The sequence below is a fragment of the Macaca thibetana genome, chromosome 17 (genome assembly GCF_024542745.1).
Source record: "Macaca thibetana thibetana isolate TM-01 chromosome 17, ASM2454274v1, whole genome shotgun sequence".
Lineage (NCBI taxonomy): Eukaryota > Metazoa > Chordata > Mammalia > Primates > Cercopithecidae > Macaca > Macaca thibetana.
The window spans coordinates 37,876,403-37,896,155 of NC_065594.1; the positions used below are offsets into that span (position 1 = coordinate 37,876,403).

Here is a 19,753-nt window from a genome sequence, read left to right on the forward strand (position 1 = left end):
GCCTTCCTTAAGAGTTAGGAACAGATGTCAGCTACATTATTTGTCTTCACCTGGAGAAAAGATCATTGCTGAAAAATTTGTGAATGAAAGAGTATATCACACACACACACATCAAATCATTTATGTGTTTAGGATAATAAGCAATATTTTAATGAAATATAATCTAGATGCTCTCTGAGCAAGTTAAATTCATCAGGCATTGAAACAGCAAAAACTATGCATGCGGTCAGTGGTTAAGAGCAAGGTTCTGAAGCCAGGCAGATCTGAGTTAGAGTTTAGCAAAGCATTCAAAGACATTGAACATGTCTTTTAACCTCTTTAAGGTTTAATTTCCTAATTTTTAAAATACACTTCTTATGAAGAGTCAATGAACTCTTAGCACAGGGCACAAGCAATTAGCAAATATGAGCTTTAAAAAAAAAAAAAATCCACTATAACCAAACAGCTTCTTGACAAGAGACAAGTGTTTTTAAAGAAGATTCTGGGGGCAAACGTGAGAGAGGTAAGCTTAGAGAATTTGGATTTTTAAGAGGCCAGATGTTGCGGGAGTGTACAGGAGTTTTGGAACTGCCAGAGGGGCACATCAGGACTCTGATATAGAAGGAGAAAGGGAAATGGAGTGTGTGAACGGTCTTGATTGATTTCCCTTGTGGAGGAACTATCAGTAGAGAGCTAGATAGCTGCCAATCAGTTATGGTATCATCTGAATATAAAGGTAAAGTTTTCCCAAGAACTTCTTTCAGGAAGGATATTATATGTGTGTATCATAGAGATAAGAAATTTTGTCTATTTCAGTCATTTCTATACTCCAAAAACACTACCTAGCATATAGTAACTGTTCAATAAATATTAATAATTGTTGGATTAATGGATAAATGAATGAATGCACGATAGATTCAAAAGACCATATTAAGAAGCTTAGCTCGTTAATTAGGAAGGTATGCCCCATAGATTCAAAAGACCATATCAAGTTTAGCTCCTTAATAAGGAAGGTATGCCCCACTGCTTACAGCGTTTTCTCTTGTGGAGAAGGGTAAGCAAATTAGAGAGCAGCGCTGATTTTCTCAAGTCTTAGAAAAAAAGCCTGAGTGCACCTACCAGCTGCTATTCCTCTCTTCCTCTTCCTCATTTAGAGTTCAGCGTTTCCTGTAAACCTTTGTTGAACAAATAAGGAATGATGATTTTTTTTAAAGGATGCCAAATTGCAAACTGGTAGGACATTTATAAATCTGTTAGGGCTTGGCTGTATGTCACTGAAAATTACATACATACTAGGGAAAGCAGTCATTGCTTGCCCAGCTATGAAAATGTGAAATAAGATGCCTGTGGCAAAGACTGGAAGTTGCTTTTCTCCCTTTCATGCTTAATGAGAGAACGTGAGGAATGTGCCTAGCTGAAGAATTGTATTTCCCAACCACATTTGTAAATCCAAGTAGTTACTGTGATGTAAGAGACCTCCAGGGAAACTCTTTTGCCCCTGGCTCTTACTATTATTATCCCTGCCTGGAATGAAGACATGATGGCTGGAACTCCATGAGTCATCTTGTAATTTTGAGGATGCTGGAACAGAAAGATATTGTAAGGCCAGGTCTCTAATGATTTTCTGGAGCTGCGATACCAGCTCTGGAATTTCCAGCTCCAGGCTTGAATTGTGTGGAAGAAAAACAAATTTCTGTCTTGCCTATGTGATTATAGTCAGGTCAGTTGCCAGCACAATTTCAGTGTTGTGCCCCCACTAGATGAAGTATGTGTACAGTTGAAGCTAAATACATGTCCTTTGGAGGAAGAAGGGAATTAGAAGCTTTTTTGTTTGTTTTTTTGTTTGTTTGTTTGTTTTGAGATGGAGTCTCGCTCTGTCTCCAGGCTAGAGTGCAGAGGCATGATCTCAGCTCACTGCAAGCTCCGCCTCCTGGGTTCAAGTGATTCTCCTGCCTCAGCCTGCTGAGTACCTGGGACTACAGGTGTGTGCCACCATGCCCAGTTAATGTTTGTATTTTTAGTAGAGACAGGGTTTCACCATGTTGGCCAGGATGGTCTTGATCTCTTGATCTTGTGATCCACCCTCCTCAGCCTCCCAAAGTGCTGGGATTACAGGCATGAGCCACTGCGCCCAGCCTGGAAGTTTTCATCGGCAGTGTTAGTAATTATTAACAGGGCAGGAGAAAATACAGAGCACAACTTAAGGAAACACTTCTTATGAGGGCACAATTACCCACTTTACAGTTGGACAACAGACCTTCTACCTAAGCAAATATTTTTGTCAATAACTAGCACATTTTAGTATTGAAAAGAATCATGAATCAACCAGTTTAATTACCCATCTGATGCTCAACTCTCCTCTGGAATATTTAGGTAAGAAGTCATCCAATTATGTTTGGCTACATCAGATGATGAGTAACTATACTTCCCATGCCTGCCCATTTTTATCTTTGAACAATTCTGAAAGTTAAATTTTTGTTTTTTACATTAAGCTGGAATCTGTTTTCCTCTAGCTTCAATCCACTCATTCTAGTCCTGATCTTTAGAGCCATTTCAGCACATTCAATCCCTGTTCTAAGTGACAAGCCTTCAGCTACCCGACTCCTCTTGAGACAGTTGCCCTTTCAGATCTTCATGTCACAGTATCATTCTGAACACGTGGAAATGTACTTCTCCAAAGTCCAGAGAATAAGTATGACTATACCTGCTCATTCCTTTCCTTGCTATTGCATTTCTTGAAAGGAGGTGGCCACGTCCTCTCCAATTACATAACAACTTCCATTTTGCTGAAAAATTATCTTTTCACTATCAAATACAAATATAAAGTAATTATTATTTCCAGTTGTTTTTAATAACTCTGGAAGATAAATTTTGAGACAAAGCAGGTAAGAAGTTGTCAGACATGTACTATTAAGTGAATGAGAGTTCCATTGTATATCCCCTAATTTTTAAAATTCCCCTTTTGTTCTATATGTTATATCTGTGCAACTTGTATGACCTAAATCAGAAATAAGTCATTTATTTCTTATGTGAAGCTAAATGATATTTAGTACATCTTCACAATAATAGTACATCTGTCCTTTCACCTTTCATTAATACTCCATGATCTCCCATAAATTATTTTCTTAGAATTTTGGAGTTCTAAGCATAAATGATATGACACAGAATATGACTGTGACTTTTTCCGCTAAACAAAATCTGTTCCTACTGAATTGGAGCTGTTCTCCCATTACCATATTTCAAACATACCCTGCTCACTAAGCTTTGGTGACACCAATGAGATATTTACCATCTGTGTTATGATATCTAATTCACTTGGTTACCTGCTAAAATCAAATATATTGAGCCCACAGGATGTAATAATAACCAAAATAAATGTAACCTAAAATAGTTATTTTTAAAACGAAAAAAAAATTGAAATTGAAATTTAGCCAACTGGCAATTTAGCAAGGGCATTGTAAATTTAATCAGGAACTAATCTCTGGGTTTGACACCTAAGGGCAGACATCCTATAAGGAACTTCTGTCACTTTTCTCTGCTTCCACAACTAGTGTTATGTCAAAAAGGCAAAATGAAAATGGTCAGGAGCGGCATTTACCTCATACCAGGAGAGTAAAAGTCATTTTTCAAGCTAGATTTTTAAGAGTGTAAAGCCAGGTTCACAGTTTAGGAGAAACATAGTTTCTCATTCACAATCTGTCTTCCAGCCAACCTATTCTATTACCAATATCAGGAAGGTACAGAGATAAAATATAGTTTAAACCTCAAATCCCTCAAACCAGGCTGTCAGGGAGGGGAAAGGTCAATGCTGCCATGCTGGATAAAAGAAAGCTGATGATGACCACTGTGGTGATAGCAGCTTTTCACTTGATAAGTAGGAATTGGAAGAATTGGGATGGGATCAGCAGAAAATGAGAGTTGGGTTATATGAGGTTTGTGCTGTTGTAGTTAGAGACAGATGTGCCTAGAGAGGGTTAGCTAAGTAGTAGGCTAGGCAAGGTATGTTCCAAATGGAGATAAAGCATCTACAAGCTCTGGGACTCATTTCTCCTCTGCTAAATGCTATAAGAGATTCTTTTCTTCTGATTCTGGAAATTTCATGCCCAAGCACAGGAGGGATATGTGTCTTTGGTCTGTAAGTGTACTCATGTCCTTCACTGAGTTTCACTTAAGCATGTTTCTGTTTCATAAAATAAACATACAAAAATGTTCAGAAAGTTAGTGGGATATGATATGGAGTTCTCATTCACATGGTATACAAAAATAATTGCTTGAATTATACAACTGTTGTACAGAAGATAACATTTTTATTATTAGCCTTACGGGCTAGTGTTGACATTTTACAAGCATGAGTGAGGATAGGATCCATCTGTCTTCAAGGATTCCACAGGATAGGAGAGAAGATAAGGCATGCATAAGGAGCTAATACATAATCTGTACAATGGTGTGTGCTTTCAGAGAGAGATACAGATAAAGAGCCCCAGAGGTTCTGAGAAAGAAGAGATGATCTCTGAACTCAAGAATACCACAAGCAAGATGGCAGATGGTAAAGCAACAGGATTCAAATATGAGCATGTTGATTTAGTATCCTGAAACTTTACTGAAATCATTTAATAGCTCTAGAAGCCTTTTGGTGGAGTCTTTAGTATTTTCTAAGTATAGAATCATATCATCAGCAAACAGAGATAATTTAACTACTTCTTTTCCTATTTGGGTGCCTTTTATTTATTTCTCTTGCCAGATGGCTCTGGCTAGAACTTCCAGTACTATGTGGAATAAGAGTGGTGAGAGTGGGCATCCTTGTCTTGTTCTAGTTCCAGCTTCTTCCCATTCAGTATAATGTTGGCTATAGGTTTGTCATAAATGGCTCTTATTATTTTTAAGTATGTTCTCAATGGGACGCAGCCATAAAAAGGAATGAAATAATGTCCTTTGTAGCAACATGGATGCAGCTGGGGGCTGTTATTCTAAGTAAATTACTGCAGGAACAGAAAACCAAATACCACATGTTCCCACATATAAGTGGGACCTAAACATTAGGCACACATGGACATAAAGATGGGAACAACTGGAGACTACTAGATGGAGGAGCATGGGAGTGAGGTGAGGGTTAAAATGCTACCTATCAGGTACTATGCTCACTACCTAGGTGATGGGATCATTTGTATACCAAACCTCAGTGACACACAGTTTACCCATGTAACAATCCCACACATGTACTCCCTGAGCCTAAAATACAAGTGACAAAAACAACAGCCACAACAACAAATGTGAGCACGGTGAGTGCTGGCTGATCTCAATCTCACAGCCCTGCCTCAGCCACATCATTTCACTGTGCATTTGTTTTTTCAACCATTAAATGAGAAGGGGAAAATGCATTTTTGCCCAAAGTATTCATCATCAATAGACAGGTCCCAAGTCAAGCAAAAACATTGCATTGTTCATGGAAAGCTTCACAGTGCTCAGAATAGAGCAGAAGTAGCTTTGCTTTCCAAACTTTTACGTGCTTTAGGATAGTCCCCACAAACTGTGACTGTGTCACCAAGCCGGAGAAGTAAAACTGGATGTTCACATGCAGCCAGTGTTAAAAGAAAGTTAATTTGTCTTAGCAAGCTGTCAAATAACCTGTCACACTTAATTATTTTTCTTCACACACAGACTTCCCCACCACCTCAAAGTATTAAATAAGTAAATAAATAGAAAAATGTCTCCAGGATTATGTGATAGCTAATCTTGCAAGGCTACTTTGTGTCTAAATAAATAAGAAAAACAAAAACATTGCTGTTCTAAAGGGCTTTTATTTTTCTCTTTGAAGACACTGCAAAGTAGTAGCCATGATACAAATTCAAGGGCAAGTGCTTTGTTCTTTATAAATTTGAATAAGTGAATTGTTCCTCTTCACTCAACATATTTTTAATGTACATGGAGATAAAATTTGGTAAGTTCATAAAAACAATTAAATTAGCATAACAAATAAGAGGTATTAATACAGTATAGGCACCAAAAATGCATGAAACAAACCAAAATGCAGAGAACATAATGGAGACTATTGTAGCATATGAATTACATTGTTAAAATGATTATTGATGTTACAACTTACATTTCAAAGACTGCCCTTATATAATAGGTATATTGTCCAATCTGATAATGAGAAAATACTTTCTCAAGGGTATACCTGCTCATATATTATTTCTTTAAAATTATAGCTATGGAAGAGTTGCCTGAAATAATGGGCATATCTGAAAATAAGAGGCAGGGAGAAGAATCTAAAGGAATAAAATTCTTTCAAATAATACTAAAATATATCACTTTACAATTTAAAAAAAAACTACTCTGCATCAGGTGCTTCAAAATAGAGTCAAAAAGGACATGTGAGATTACATTATTTAGGTTTCTATAGCACTGCGCATTTTTCAAACATCACTTATGCATGAATTCTTAGCAGTATTTTTCTGTGGCTACTTGATTATAAATTAGACAAATCCTCTCTCACTCTCTCTTCCCTTTTCTCTCTTTTATTCTGATAAAGAAATTGAGAAGGAAATGAGTTGAGTAACTTGTCTCAGCTCATACGGAAAAAGAGACACGATTCAGAACATCTAATAAGAGAATTTTCAAATATGATAAAAGGGGTCATGTCTGGCCAACTTTAAAATAAAAGAGAAAGAAAAATTAGTCCTTAGTCATGGTTTAAACAACATTGTTTTAGGTTATGTCAGTGGTAGGGGTCACTTCTACTACTTTCTAGCTCAACCTGTAAAGAGCGTGGAAGTCATCACTCCCATCTTCACAAGAAAAAAAAAAAAAAAAAACCTGAAAAGCTGAGCAAAATGAGAATCAACAACTCTTCTTAGATCCTTCAGAAAATTGAGGTCACAGGACAAAGCACCATCCCCAAAACATGATAGACAGGCAGACATAGAGAATCACAGCTTACCAGGATCAGAAACCTCAGCTAGCACCAGCACTGGTAAGGAATTCTTTTTTTTTTTTGAGACGGAGTCTCGCTCTGTCGCCCAGGCTGGAGTGCAGTGGCCGGATCTCAGCTCACTGCAAGCTCCGCCTCCCGGGTTGACGCCATTCTCCTGCCTCAGCCTCCCGAGTAGCTGGGACTACAGTCGCCCGCCACCACCCCCGGCTAATTTTTCGTATTTTCAGCAGAGACGGGGTTTCACCGTGTTAGCCAGGATGGTGTCGATCTCCTGACCTTGTGATCCACCCACCTCGGCCTCCCAAAGTGCTGGGATTACAGGCGTGAGCCACCGCGCCGGACAGGAATTCTTAAAGGGTAGTTGACTAATTACTGAAGAGTAAACATGGGCTAGCTTGAGAAGGAAAAGCTCCTGGCAGCCGTGGGGGTGCCCTCACACTTTCATGAGTTTTACCTTGAGTAGCCCCACAAGATTCTTACTGAAATATCAAAGAAAAAAAAAATCACCTTATCCTTCCAGTAAGGGAGGGAGAAAAGTAACCATTTTGAAATATGCCCAGAGCATTTTAGCCTTCTTAACAAGGGCTCCCTTTAAGGGAAAAAAATTTTCCCAGACCCTAACTGACTTGGATTTACCAGACCCTAATAGACCCAGAGGAAGGGAAATACACAACTTCAGTCCCCTCTAGCCTTCCTGTCTCATTTAAGTTGAGAAATAAAACAAAACTAAGAAGGATTAGTGAAAGTGACAGCCCAGGGGCACAGGCCAACTAAAAGAAGTAAAATCGGAGGACTATAGAGTTATTCTCCCACCACTATCACTCCACACACATATCCTACAACCACATCAATAGGGCTCATAGTGTATATGTGCCACATTTTCTTAATCCAGTCTGTCACTGATGGACATATGGGTTGATTCCAAGTCTTTGCTATTGTGAATAGTGCCTCAATAAACATACGTACGCATGTGTCTTTATAGCAGCATGATTTATAATCCTTTGGGTATATACCCAGTAATGGGATGGCTGGGTCATATGGTACATCTAGTTCTAGATCCTTGAGGAATCGCCATACTGTTTTCCATAATGGTTGAACTAGTTTACAGTCCCACCAACAGTGTAAAAGTGTTCCTATTTCTCCACATCCTCTCCAGCACCTGTTATTTCCTGACTTTTTAATGATTGCCATTCTCACTGGTGTGAGATGGTATCTCATTGTGGTTTTGATTTGCATTTCTCTGATGGCCAGTGATGATGAGCATTTTTTCATGTGTCTGTTGAATGTATAAATGTCTTCTTTTGAGAAATGTCTGTTCATATCCTTTGCCCACTTTTTGATGGGGTTGTTTGTTTTTTTCTTGTAAATTTGTTTGAGTTCTTTGTAGGTTCTGGATATTAGCCCTTTGTCAGATGAGTAGATTGCAAAAATTTTCTCCCATTCTGTAGGTTGCCTGTTCACTCTGATGGTAGTTCCACGGAATACTATGCAGCCATAAAAAAGGATGAGTTTGTGTCCTTTGTAGGGACATGGATGCAGCTGGAAACCATCATTCTTAGCAAACTGTCACAAGAACAGAAAACCAAACACCACATGTTCTCACTCATAGGTGGGAACTGAACAATGAGATCACTTGGACTTGGGAAGGGGAACATCACACACCGGGGCCTATCATGGGGAGGGGGGAGGGGGGAGGGATTGCACTGGGAGTTATACCTGATGTAAATGACGAGTTGATGGGTGCTGACGAGTTGATGGGTGCAGCACACCAACATGGCACAAGTATACATATGTAACAAACCTGCACGTTATGCACATGTACCCTAGAACTTAATGTATAATTAAAAAAAAATAGGGCTCATAAATAATAACAAGAGATTACAGCTAAAAAGCACTGCAAGTCTCAGACCCTATTTACAAATGAGCCTATAGGGAAATGCAAAGACAACAGTGAAGTAAAAAACAGGACATCAAAAGAAATTTTAGCCTCTGACATCTACAGCTACAGCAAATTATAAACACAAACTATAAAACCTCACACAAAAAGTTACCTCCATTCCTTTACCAATATATGAAGTTTACCTTTCAACAAAAAAACATAAGCCATGCTAAAAGACAAAAAAAAAAAAAAAAAAAAAAAAAACAACAACAACAAACAAACAGTCTGAAGAGACAGAGCTGAACTTAGGTATGGCAGAGGTTCTGGAATGATCAGACCTAGAATTTAAGTACAAGTAATATGCTAATGACTCTAATGAAAAAAGGAGCAATATGCAAAAACAGTTGGGTAATGTAAGCAGAGAGATGAAAACTCTAAGAATAAAAACATCATGCCAGAAGTAAAATTTGCTGTGACAGAAATGAAAAACGCCTTTAATGGGCTCATCGGCAGAGTAGACACAGCCAAGGAAAGAATCAGTGAGCTGGAAGATATGTCAATAGAAACTCCTCAAACTAAAAAGCAGAGATTTATTTAAAACAGGAAAAAAAAAAAAAAAACCTGGAAAAAAAGGAGTAGACTATCCAAGAAGTGTGGGGCAAATATACAAGATGGAACATACAAATAATAAGAATTTCCAAAAGAGAAGAAAGAAAAAAGACAGAAATAATATTTGCAGCATTAATGGCCAAGAATTGTCAATGGATGGGACTTGCTACGAGGATAAAAGGGGAAATTAGGGAATGTAAAAAACTGTTTCAGCTACCAAGGAAAGTACCTCATGGAGAATTAGAATACCCTATCTGTCTCATCACACAACATAATCTAGTAGTAGATATTCCCATAGATCATTTTTCTACTATGAGTGGGTCTGGTTCTGTTTTCTGACTACTTTCTTCCTTCTTCTACCTCATGTTCTTTGTTTACATGGTTTCTGTCACCTTATGCCAGCTGCTTTTCTCTGGGTGTCTCTTAAAGGCCTTCTGATCCGTTTAGTGTCTGCGTACCTCTCTCTATGTTCCTATTCTACTCCACAAGGGATAATCTGACTGGGTTAATCACTCCCTAACATAACCATCCCTACTAGACATAATTCATTCTTCAATCCACCTGATAGGTTGATAGATGATTGTATTTGGCTCTGGTGTCAATTCCCAATCTAATAATATTTGAGATCAAAGCAAAGTCATGTAATAAAATGAATTAAAGACAAGAAGATGCTTCCTACTTCATGTTTGGAAGGGACCATTGGCATGGTGGCCTCATAGTATGTTATTAATTTATCAAAATTTCTAGGCATTTGGTAGCATGTTGCAAAAGGCAAACAAGTTTCCAAAGAAAATGGTAACTTTGAGTCAATATATCCTTTTCTTGTTGAGCTCCATTTCTGTCTTAAACTCTCATTGAAATTATGTTGTGCATTCCCCACCAATAATGTCAACTATTGAGAACGAATACCCCAATGGAGAATGATATCACCCATGCAGGCACAGGGAGTGTGAAATGTAACATTGCTGGTGACAGTCCTGGGGTAAACTCTGAAAGTCAACAGAACCCAAGCCAGACTTCCCAGACCACCCAGTGCACTCTTGTGACAGACCAGGACTGACAGGTACAAAGAGAGTAGAAAGATATTGATCTGCCATCCCAAAAGCAGCTGTACACTGTACATTCATTGTTCAAGCAGCTGTACAGCTGTACATTCTTGATAGTCCCATTCCTTGAGTTATTTCACTATGTCACCTGTCCCAAAATATTTTTAGCTATGCCTCTACTAAGCATGTGGCTTGAAGAAGCAAAGATAAAAACGTAGGCTGCAGCCTAGGGTTGTGTGTGTGTTTCTGTGTGTGTGCACATGTGTGCATGCACATATCACTCTGTGTGTGTAATTTTTCCCTCAAGAGCACAATGTTTGAAGAAATGTATTTTTCATCTACCTGATTTCAATTTAGGCTGTCAATTTTCTGAAGCATATAAAATCAATGTAGGAAGAAAGCATAGTATTCTATTAGTGCTTGCTTTTCACTTGAATTCAAGTTAAAGATGAATGTGCTTCCTCTCTCCTAGTTTTCAAGGGATCACATTAAACTAACTTCCCCTCTGTACACATATGACACACAGCAGTAAGGGAAAGGCATCAGGACAACATCATTCCTTTTAGTTCTCGACTGTGTTTGACCTTCCTGGACATTTTTCTTAGGGAGGAGGAGAGTGCTTTGCTCTACATCCACATGGAGGGTTATGTGTGAGTAAAGGCTATGAGATGAAGATAAGAACCCTCTTGTCTTTAACCAGCCCTCTCTGGCCTCAGAATCAAAAGAAGAGGTCTCATGCATCACATCTTTTCTATTATCTTTGCCTGCTATGCATACCATTTCTCGGTAAGAAATAGAGTGAGAATTCTGCTTCCTACTAGAAACATGTATTTAAGAAAGACACACAAAATATGTAGCAACACAGTGTTCCCATTTTACCAATTTTCTCTGGTCCCACATACATTATAACCCAATTGCTACATTGCTGTAAAATATGCATTTCATCCTAATCTGTTTCTTTGGATAGATTTTCAGGGAAAAAGAAGCAAACATTGTCCTCCATAACACCTTTGTCTTACAAAAAAAAAAATGGCTATCACCATTGTCACTATTCAATTTGAAAAAGAAAATATGACAATTATTTATTCAGTCACCAAAATGCATTGAGTGCCTCAATATTCATAAATGTTCTTTATACATGTCTGTGGGAACTTAAAATGGACACTTTTCTCATTTTAAAGATGAAGAAACAAAGTCACAGAGAAGTTAGATGATTTATCGAAACTAAGAAATGGAATATAATTGCAAAAATGAGATTTTTTCTGAGTCAGGCTTAGTGATTGACAGCCAAATCACTTCACTTACATTTCACACAACAGCTCCAAATGTTGCCATCCTTTAGGAAGTGTGAGATAGATAGATCGTAGGTAGATAGATAGATATTAATAAGTAGATAATCATGTAACATAATGCAAGTATTTGCTTTTACCTCAGTTACATAAAATCTGTGGTGACTTTACACTCTGTTTTAATTAAAAAGATGTTCAAAGTCAACTTTATTTTTCACTGGAAAAAAATATGCCAAAATGCTCCCTAAATTAAAAGAGAAAATTGACCAGACTTACTTTGTTCCCTCTCTTACCAGTCTCTTGTTCATGAATTAGCATTAATGAAGGGAAGAACAAGAGTGAACTTCCCTTATCTGGAGAGTAAAGCAAGCCCCAGATATACTGAGGGCTTAGTGTACATGCTGCATAATGGTATTTCTGAAGAGTAGTGAATTCTATATTCAAACAGAGGTCAGCAAATAAATCCAGAGTGTCTGAGTGCTTGATTATTTTCTTTTTAAAGATGAGCTGCTCTGATGGTTGCAAGTTTTCATTTTCCAGCTCTAACACAGAGTAGTCACAGATGCAAACACGGACACTTTGCCTGCAGTCTCAATATAGATTAATTATCTAGCTGCCAGAAACCATGAGTGGGCTATGCTGTTTCCATGATAAACCCCAACCCTCCCTCACTCAGAGACAAAAGAAACACACACAGAGAGGCTACAGCCTCAAACCATAGTTATTTCACCTTGAATAGACTTTCCAAATGAAGCCCTTTCATTTTTCTTTCTGTATCAAAACATTAAAAACCAAAAAGGAATTTCAAATCCTGTTTTTCTTCATTAGTGTATCACAAACAGCTAATTAGAAAAGATTTCTTTTACTAAATGATTTAGTTTTTATGTCTGTTTTAACACTTGAAAGGTTACAGCTTCAGGAAAGGAGGAAAGAGCCTTAATTAAAGAATGAATTATTGAATATTCAGTTTTAATTGATGTTGCCCCATGCTATTATTTTGCATGTTTATAGATGTTTCATGTGATTCTGTTATCAGAATAACCAGAGAGAGAGACATTGACTACTGAGCCTAAAAAAGAGGAGGGCTTTTGCCTGATCACATTCAGCCATTTAAGTTCAAGAATCATCTGAAGCGTGGTTTCCATGACAACAAGTCACTAATTGCGAACATAAAATAAAGTAAAAAATCAGCCTTCCTTGAATTTGGCAGCTACAAAGATGATGCCTAATTTTTTTTAAACAGTGAAATGGCACTTTTCCTTAGGGAATCCCTCGAGTCATTTTCCTGAATCCGAGAAGGTACTCCATTGTAGGGTTAATTCTAGTCTGGCAAAGGTGTCAGCGGCAAACTGCCCAGACGCGCCAGGCTTTGATTACCAACACCTAGCTTTTAGTAAAGATAAGAGGAGATGGTTACAATGAGGAATGAAGGACTTTTGCATTTCTGAGCTACAGAACAGAAGAGAGCTGCTGAGGCAGATAAATGAACCAAAGAAATGTCTACCAAATTCTGGATTTGAACATCCTTTAGACAAGCGGGGTGGGGGAAGCAAATTGAGGGGCAAAGTTGAGTTCAAACCTAAATTTGGCCACTTTCCATGGAATTAGTCACCTGTGCTCACTCACTAGCAAAGATTTCTGGTTTCTCTGCCTGGCAGATTTTTAAAAATCAAACAAAAAAGCGAACCCTTTGAGATTTGGAAACCTGTTCGACTGACACAATGGCACCATTCAAAATTCACCAGTGTATGAACCACAGCATATCATTTGTAAAAATTGCTTCAGCCTGAGTTACCTTTCACCAGCTCTCTAAGTCTACTCACTGGGTCACTAGGAGTGAGCAAGTACATTTTGATAAATTCTGTTTCCATGACGATGAATTAACCAGTGAAAAGGGGGAGGTGTTGAAAGATCTGTATTCTGTAGAATACTCTCAAATGTTTTCCTGTTTTCATTTTTAGCCATTTAGTTCTCATGGCTCTGTTCCAGGACTCTTTAATTTGCCAGTAGCTGTTTTTCCTACACAGATTACAGGAGTAATTCATCAGTGAATGTTTCACTCAGTGGTCCCATCTAATGTAAGGAAACATAAAAATGAATTTTTCCAATTATGCCTTTTTGTTTGTTTAGAAAGAATGTAGTAAGCTTTTTTCCTGTTCTTTTCTCACAATCTAGCTGTAGTGTTCTTATTCTCCCTTATTTATTGACCATTACCTTACACAGGCTACAATTGCAATTTGTAAGATGTTGGGATCTGCTTTTAAATATCAATAAATCCCCGAAAGGCAATGATTTTTGAGTTTAGTGGACTGAAACCCCAAAGGGGGACGTAAAGAGAAAAAAGAACATTAAAACATGCAGGCCCAGTACATGTTACAATGAAGCAAAGTGTTCAGAAAAAAAATTAAGAAAGCAATAGAGCCTTTCCCTTACTAAATTACTTTAAATTGGCTTACTTATATACAATGGGATCTGTTTATGTTATTTCAGCATTTATCTACTCCTGAATTTAATGATAAAACTACTATGCCCTTGGGGAGCAAAAAAAGAAAGTAATTCTGATGCATTTGTTTTCCAAATGATGCAAATAGCAAGAACTCATATATTTGCACCAGGAAAAAATGGATAGGAAACTATTTTTCTGAGGTACAGGGTAAGAATAATTTTTCCATAAGACATGTGTTTCCAAACTAGGTTTCGTATGTATCTCAACAAGTAACTCATTTAGTTCATTTTAAAAACTAAATTTAAATAATGAGATTTTCCCTTTTTTTCACCTAAAATAAAGCAAATAACCAGTTTTCAATTTCCAGTTGTTTGCTTTGCCATTGTGCAGCCACCTTTTAAAGGATACTTTCATTCCTTCCCAAATTGATTCATCCTTTGCTCAAAGCAAAAAGAATTTTTACTGGGAGATGTTCTGGGCCATCAACAATTAAATTGATCAGATGTTATCCTACTCTAAGATTGAAAGTGCAAAGAACTGTGAGAATCCCAGGAAGTAGAGAAGGAAATATTTGTTATGCAAAGTTCTGCCAATCAGAACTACTTTTTAGGCGGGCACGGTGGTTCACATCTATAATCCTAGCACTTTGGAAGGCCGAGGCGGGTGGACTGTCTGAGCTCTGGAGTTTGAGGCCACCTGGGGAACATGGTGAAACCACATCTCTACAAAAAAAAAAAAAAGTACAAAAAATTAGACACATATGGTGGCGTGTGCCTGTAATCCCAGCTATTCATGAGGCTGATGCACGAGAATCCCTTGAACCTGAGAGGCAGAAGTTGCAGTAAGCCCAGATAGCACCATGGCACTCCAGCCTGAGCAAGAGACCGAGACTCTGTCTCAAAAAAAAAAAAAAAAAAAAAAAAAAAAAAGAAAAGAAAAGAAAAACTAAACTATCTAAACTACTTTTTAAAATTTTTAATAAATAGTAATGCAATAATATATTTTTTTTTAGTTAAAACCAGATTTCCAGGGTCATATTTGCTCTAAAAGCTTGATTTCACTACCAGGAACAGAAAGAACTTTCACATCGAAAAGAATATGGTAATTTTTCCCTCCCTCTTCAACACACAGGCACACAAAATATTATTAATATTAGTGGATTTCAGAGAATGTAGATGATTGAAAATCAAAGTAATTGTTTCAATGAATAAACCCTACTTGTTTTACAGCAGACATCTATAAACCACTATAAAATAAAACTATGCCAACCTAGAATCAGTGTATTGGTAGCTCTGAATTTGTTCATGTTGATTCAAAATAGTGAGGACAACAGTATCAGTTAACTGTATACGGACAAGGGGAAGGCTAATGGTGTCTTTTGTTCACCTGATATATGTAGTTCCTTCTGCTTCTTATGGGTAATGTGTATAGGTTGTGCTAATAGTGCCATGCTTCCCTTCCTAGACCCGAGGCCATAATGCAGGTAGCTAGCATTACAGTTCACACTGATGTTAATAGTGGAAGATTTATCTGCCAGTTGTTGCCCGGAAAATAGAGATGGCATGGTCCACCTCAAGAGGCGGCTACCTTCATACCAATGTGACCCACAGTTGGCACCAGGCAGTGCAGCAGTCAGCTCGTTAATGCTAATGTCTCCAGTGAGATATAGATAAACAGCAGCTCTCTCAGTCCTGTAGATTGAAATTGTCACAAAAATACTGTTGAGCTCAGGTGCTGATCATTAAAAATGAGTACAAATGAGAGGAATAATGGCTTGTTGATCCACCTGAGTCAAGTTTGACATCCTTATGACGCTATTTATAACTGTATAGATGTCTTTCAGCCCTCAGTGAGAGAGATTTTTGACAAAGAAAATAATGAAACTTTCTGAGTTTTTGGTTAAAATTGGTCAATAACGATACACCCTAAAAATTCCAACAATTTTAATTCATTAAATGATACACTCAACAACTACTGCATATGCCACAGAATATCTATTACTTGAAAATCTTTTTAACGCTGATGTGACATTTTATAAATATTCAGGACAATGACATTTTGAAAGGCTTGTTACTTTGTATACGTACATGATACATGTTCAAATACATAGCATATATCATAAATATGGTCACATTTAAACAACCCTGAAAAGAGGCAGTGAATATATATTCACATAACACTATAAACACTAATGAGAAATGTATATTTCTGGATCTAAAGAACAGGTATCTTCTAATATGTGCAATCTGTTCCTAAAATGTATGTAATACTTTTTAAAATCATGTAGTATTCTAATTCACTGAGACATGACTACTTGAATAAATTTTGCAATGATCATTTCAGTAAATGAGGATAGTAATATAAAAAACTATCCTCTCTATATCTGTTTTGCCACTTTACATGTTTATACCTATGATTTTTAAATACTGTGTTTAATATAAAAAATTTTAACCTACATGCCTATATTTGTTGTTTGAATTTTCCCCATTACTCTTCCCCCAGAGGTAATGCTGAGAGGTGTAGCGTCAAGGGCTGTACGTTGGAGCCAAGAGATTTGAACAAAAATACTGGATCAAACATCCAGCTTTCCTACCCAGAATCTAATTCCACTGTCCATACATTTCTTCCTACTGCATAAGAACTTTATACCAACATCTAGTTTGATAAGCCAGGATCTCTGCCATCTCTAACCCTCATCTGTAAATCACATAACATCTAAACTGCATTGAGATCATTATTTTAAAAAGCACTTTTAGTGAAGTAGATTGCTACCAATTCAGTGAGATAGCTGACATAGTCATTCACTCAACAAACATTTATGAAATGTTTGCTATGGCTTTGTCCCAAAGAGTTGGCTGTGTGTATGCAGAAGGTATATCAAGGTAGAGATTATGAGAGAGAGGTATTGGGGAGGAAACAGTAAGGTTTGCCAAAAACTTTCTGAAATGAGATAATTGAGAAAGGGCATTCCATACAAAAGGAGCAGCTGGGCAAAGGCAGAGAAGCGAAAATCAGTCTGGTTGGTATAGAGAATCACAAGGAGTTAAGTTTTGCTTGAGTGTTCACTGTAAGACAAGTAGCAGGAACAAAGAGTAATGAACAAAGAGTAATGCAACGGTGGAGGCTGCGCCAAGAAAGGCTGGTAGTCATTGCTAACAACTTGGACAATATCCTGTCTTATGATCTTTGGGGTGGTGGTGGCAGTAGCTCTGATGACAGATAATGGCAGCGACAGTAAATATGCAGAGAAAAGATGAACTGAAGAAATCTTTAGGAATTAGTGTTATTAGAACTTGGTGATTGATTGGGCATGGAGGGGTAAGTAATTGCAAAATTCTATATGATGCACAAACTCTAGTTTAAGCAACTGGGTGGATGGTGGTGCCACCACCTGAGGAAATGGAGCCCATTTTGGGGAGCCTATTGAAACAGAAGTGACTGTGGAACATTCCTTAGAGATGCTTATTTGGTAATTGAACAGTTGAGTTTCAAGTTAGAGCATAGCCTTAAAGACACAGACTTGAAATCTATTGGTAAAGAATGGTATCTGAAACCATAAGGCTGAATAACATTGCTGAAAGAATATAGAAAGTGAGATGACTTGTGGATTGAGGACCCAACCCTGGGGCACAATAATTTTAGAGACTGCCAAAAAGAAAAGAAGCCAAGAAAAGAAACAGAAGGAGTTCATCAGTCATAGGAGGAGAACCCGTAATGTTAATATTATGAAAGCCACAAAAGTGAAAAACGCAGCAGAAAGGTGCAGTAAGATAAAGATGGAAAAATATACCTAATCTCCCTCTCCATCTCCTTCTAGCTGAATACTTTCTCGAATTCCGGAGCTCCAGCGATCCTCCCACCTCGGCTTCCCAAAGTGCTGGGATTATACGCATGAGCCACTGTGCCTGGCCTCCTTAATTTCTAAGCAAGAGAAGGCCTATCCATTTATTTTATTTATTCTCTGCTTAGTCCTCAAAGCACTACAAATTCCTTAGAATAACACTTCCTGAATTCATTCTTCTCGATTAAGCTTGTAGTAAATTTTATGCAAAAGTCAGTTAAATGTTATTCTTAGTAACAAGTCTCAGAAGCACAGATTGTATCTATTGCCAGTTAAGGGTAGAAACTTTTGCTTTAATGTCAAGCTGAGAGTGCAATTGATATTTTGTGAGAATTGTGAAGCCTCACTCACAAATTGGTCCTAATAGAAAGGTATACCATTCTTCAATGCAAAAGAGAAGAAGAGCAACAAGTTGTTAGGAGGAAAGAGAATGGGCTATAAAGATAGCATAGGCTCCTGAGTCAGGGGTTAGTAGAAATACAGTGAAATGTTGACTTGGCGATTTGCACGGGAGCAACCTATCAACTAGAGACATTACCAAAGACAATCTTAATTGAGGTCAATGCAAGTAACACACCATCAAAGCTTTGTTGTTAGGCAGAGTCAGATTCTACCAACAGTCCATTTCTCATCATCTGTGTGTCTAGGGCAAATATTTAACTGTCTTAAGTTCTACTTTCCTCATTTGTAAACACGAAATAACATTATTACCTATTCCACAAACTTGTTTGTAAAGATTAAATGAGATAGCATATAGAAAGCATTAGTCTAATAGAGTGACTCTCAACAAGTGGGTATTTTTGCCTCCCATGAAGGCATCTGGCAATGTTTGGAGACATTTTTGGTTATCACAGCTTTGGTGGGAGTGGGTAGAGGCCAGAGATGCTGCTAAATATCCTACACATACATATAGCACCCCACAATAAAGAATGACCTAACCCCAAATGTCAGTGGTGCCAAGGATGAGAAACGCTGGTGTAGTGGTCATACATGCATTATAATAGCTGGCATTTCCCAAGTAACCACACTTAAGTGCTTAGCATTGTCTCTTCTAACCCTCACCAAAATCCCATGAGGTTGGTTCTAGTAATACACCCAGGTTACAGACTCAGAAACACAAAAAAGAAGTAATGTACACAAGGTCACACAACTACTAGGGGGTAGAACCAGGATTCCATAAATGCTAACTATTACATTTCATGGAAAAGGAAAAACTTTTTCAGGTGTCTTCAGATGTCCAACTCTTGCCACAAGAATGACAACTTTTCCACTTCTATTCAAACATCTACAAAACTCCTACAAAATTAGTAAGCAGTGTGTTTTGATTTCTGCACTTAAATTTTTGTCTTAAATGTAGATAAAATGAAGTAATGGCTAATAGAGGAGACAATTTAGCATTTCTTAAGAGCGTTTTAACAAGACAATTGCTAGATCTACTTTTAGAGAAATCTTTTTAGTGTTAAAAATCAGTAAAACCTTACTTCAATAACTGGCATTAGGTCTTCTCTAATGCCAAAGTCAATAGCTCCTCTTGTAACAGTGTTATGGTTTAAGTACTGCTTCAGGCCTATGCTAAACTTGCACATGGGATCAAAGAGATAAAAGTCACCTGACTATATCAATTTCACTTTAGAGTCTGAAATTCTAAGGATCTGTACATTTATCCAATTGTCAGTGATGTGTCATTGATTGTTTTTTTAACAATCTTTTGTATTGATGTGTTTTGCAAGGTG

The 19,753-nt window shown here is 37.5% G+C and overlaps 1 long non-coding RNA gene across 2 annotated transcripts in view; it reads left to right on the forward strand.

Annotated features, from left to right (window-relative positions):
• Positions 1 to 13,672: 13,672 nt before the first annotated feature.
• LOC126940494 (uncharacterized) overlaps positions 13,673 to 19,753 on the forward strand; it is a 31,096-nt gene continuing 25,015 nt past the window's right edge. For both annotated transcript variants that reach the window (XR_007720774.1, XR_007720773.1), the window contains exons 1-2: positions 13,673 to 13,811; positions 19,244 to 19,327. This is a non-coding gene — a long non-coding RNA (uncharacterized LOC126940494). The remainder of the gene's footprint in view (positions 13,812 to 19,243; positions 19,328 to 19,753) is intronic.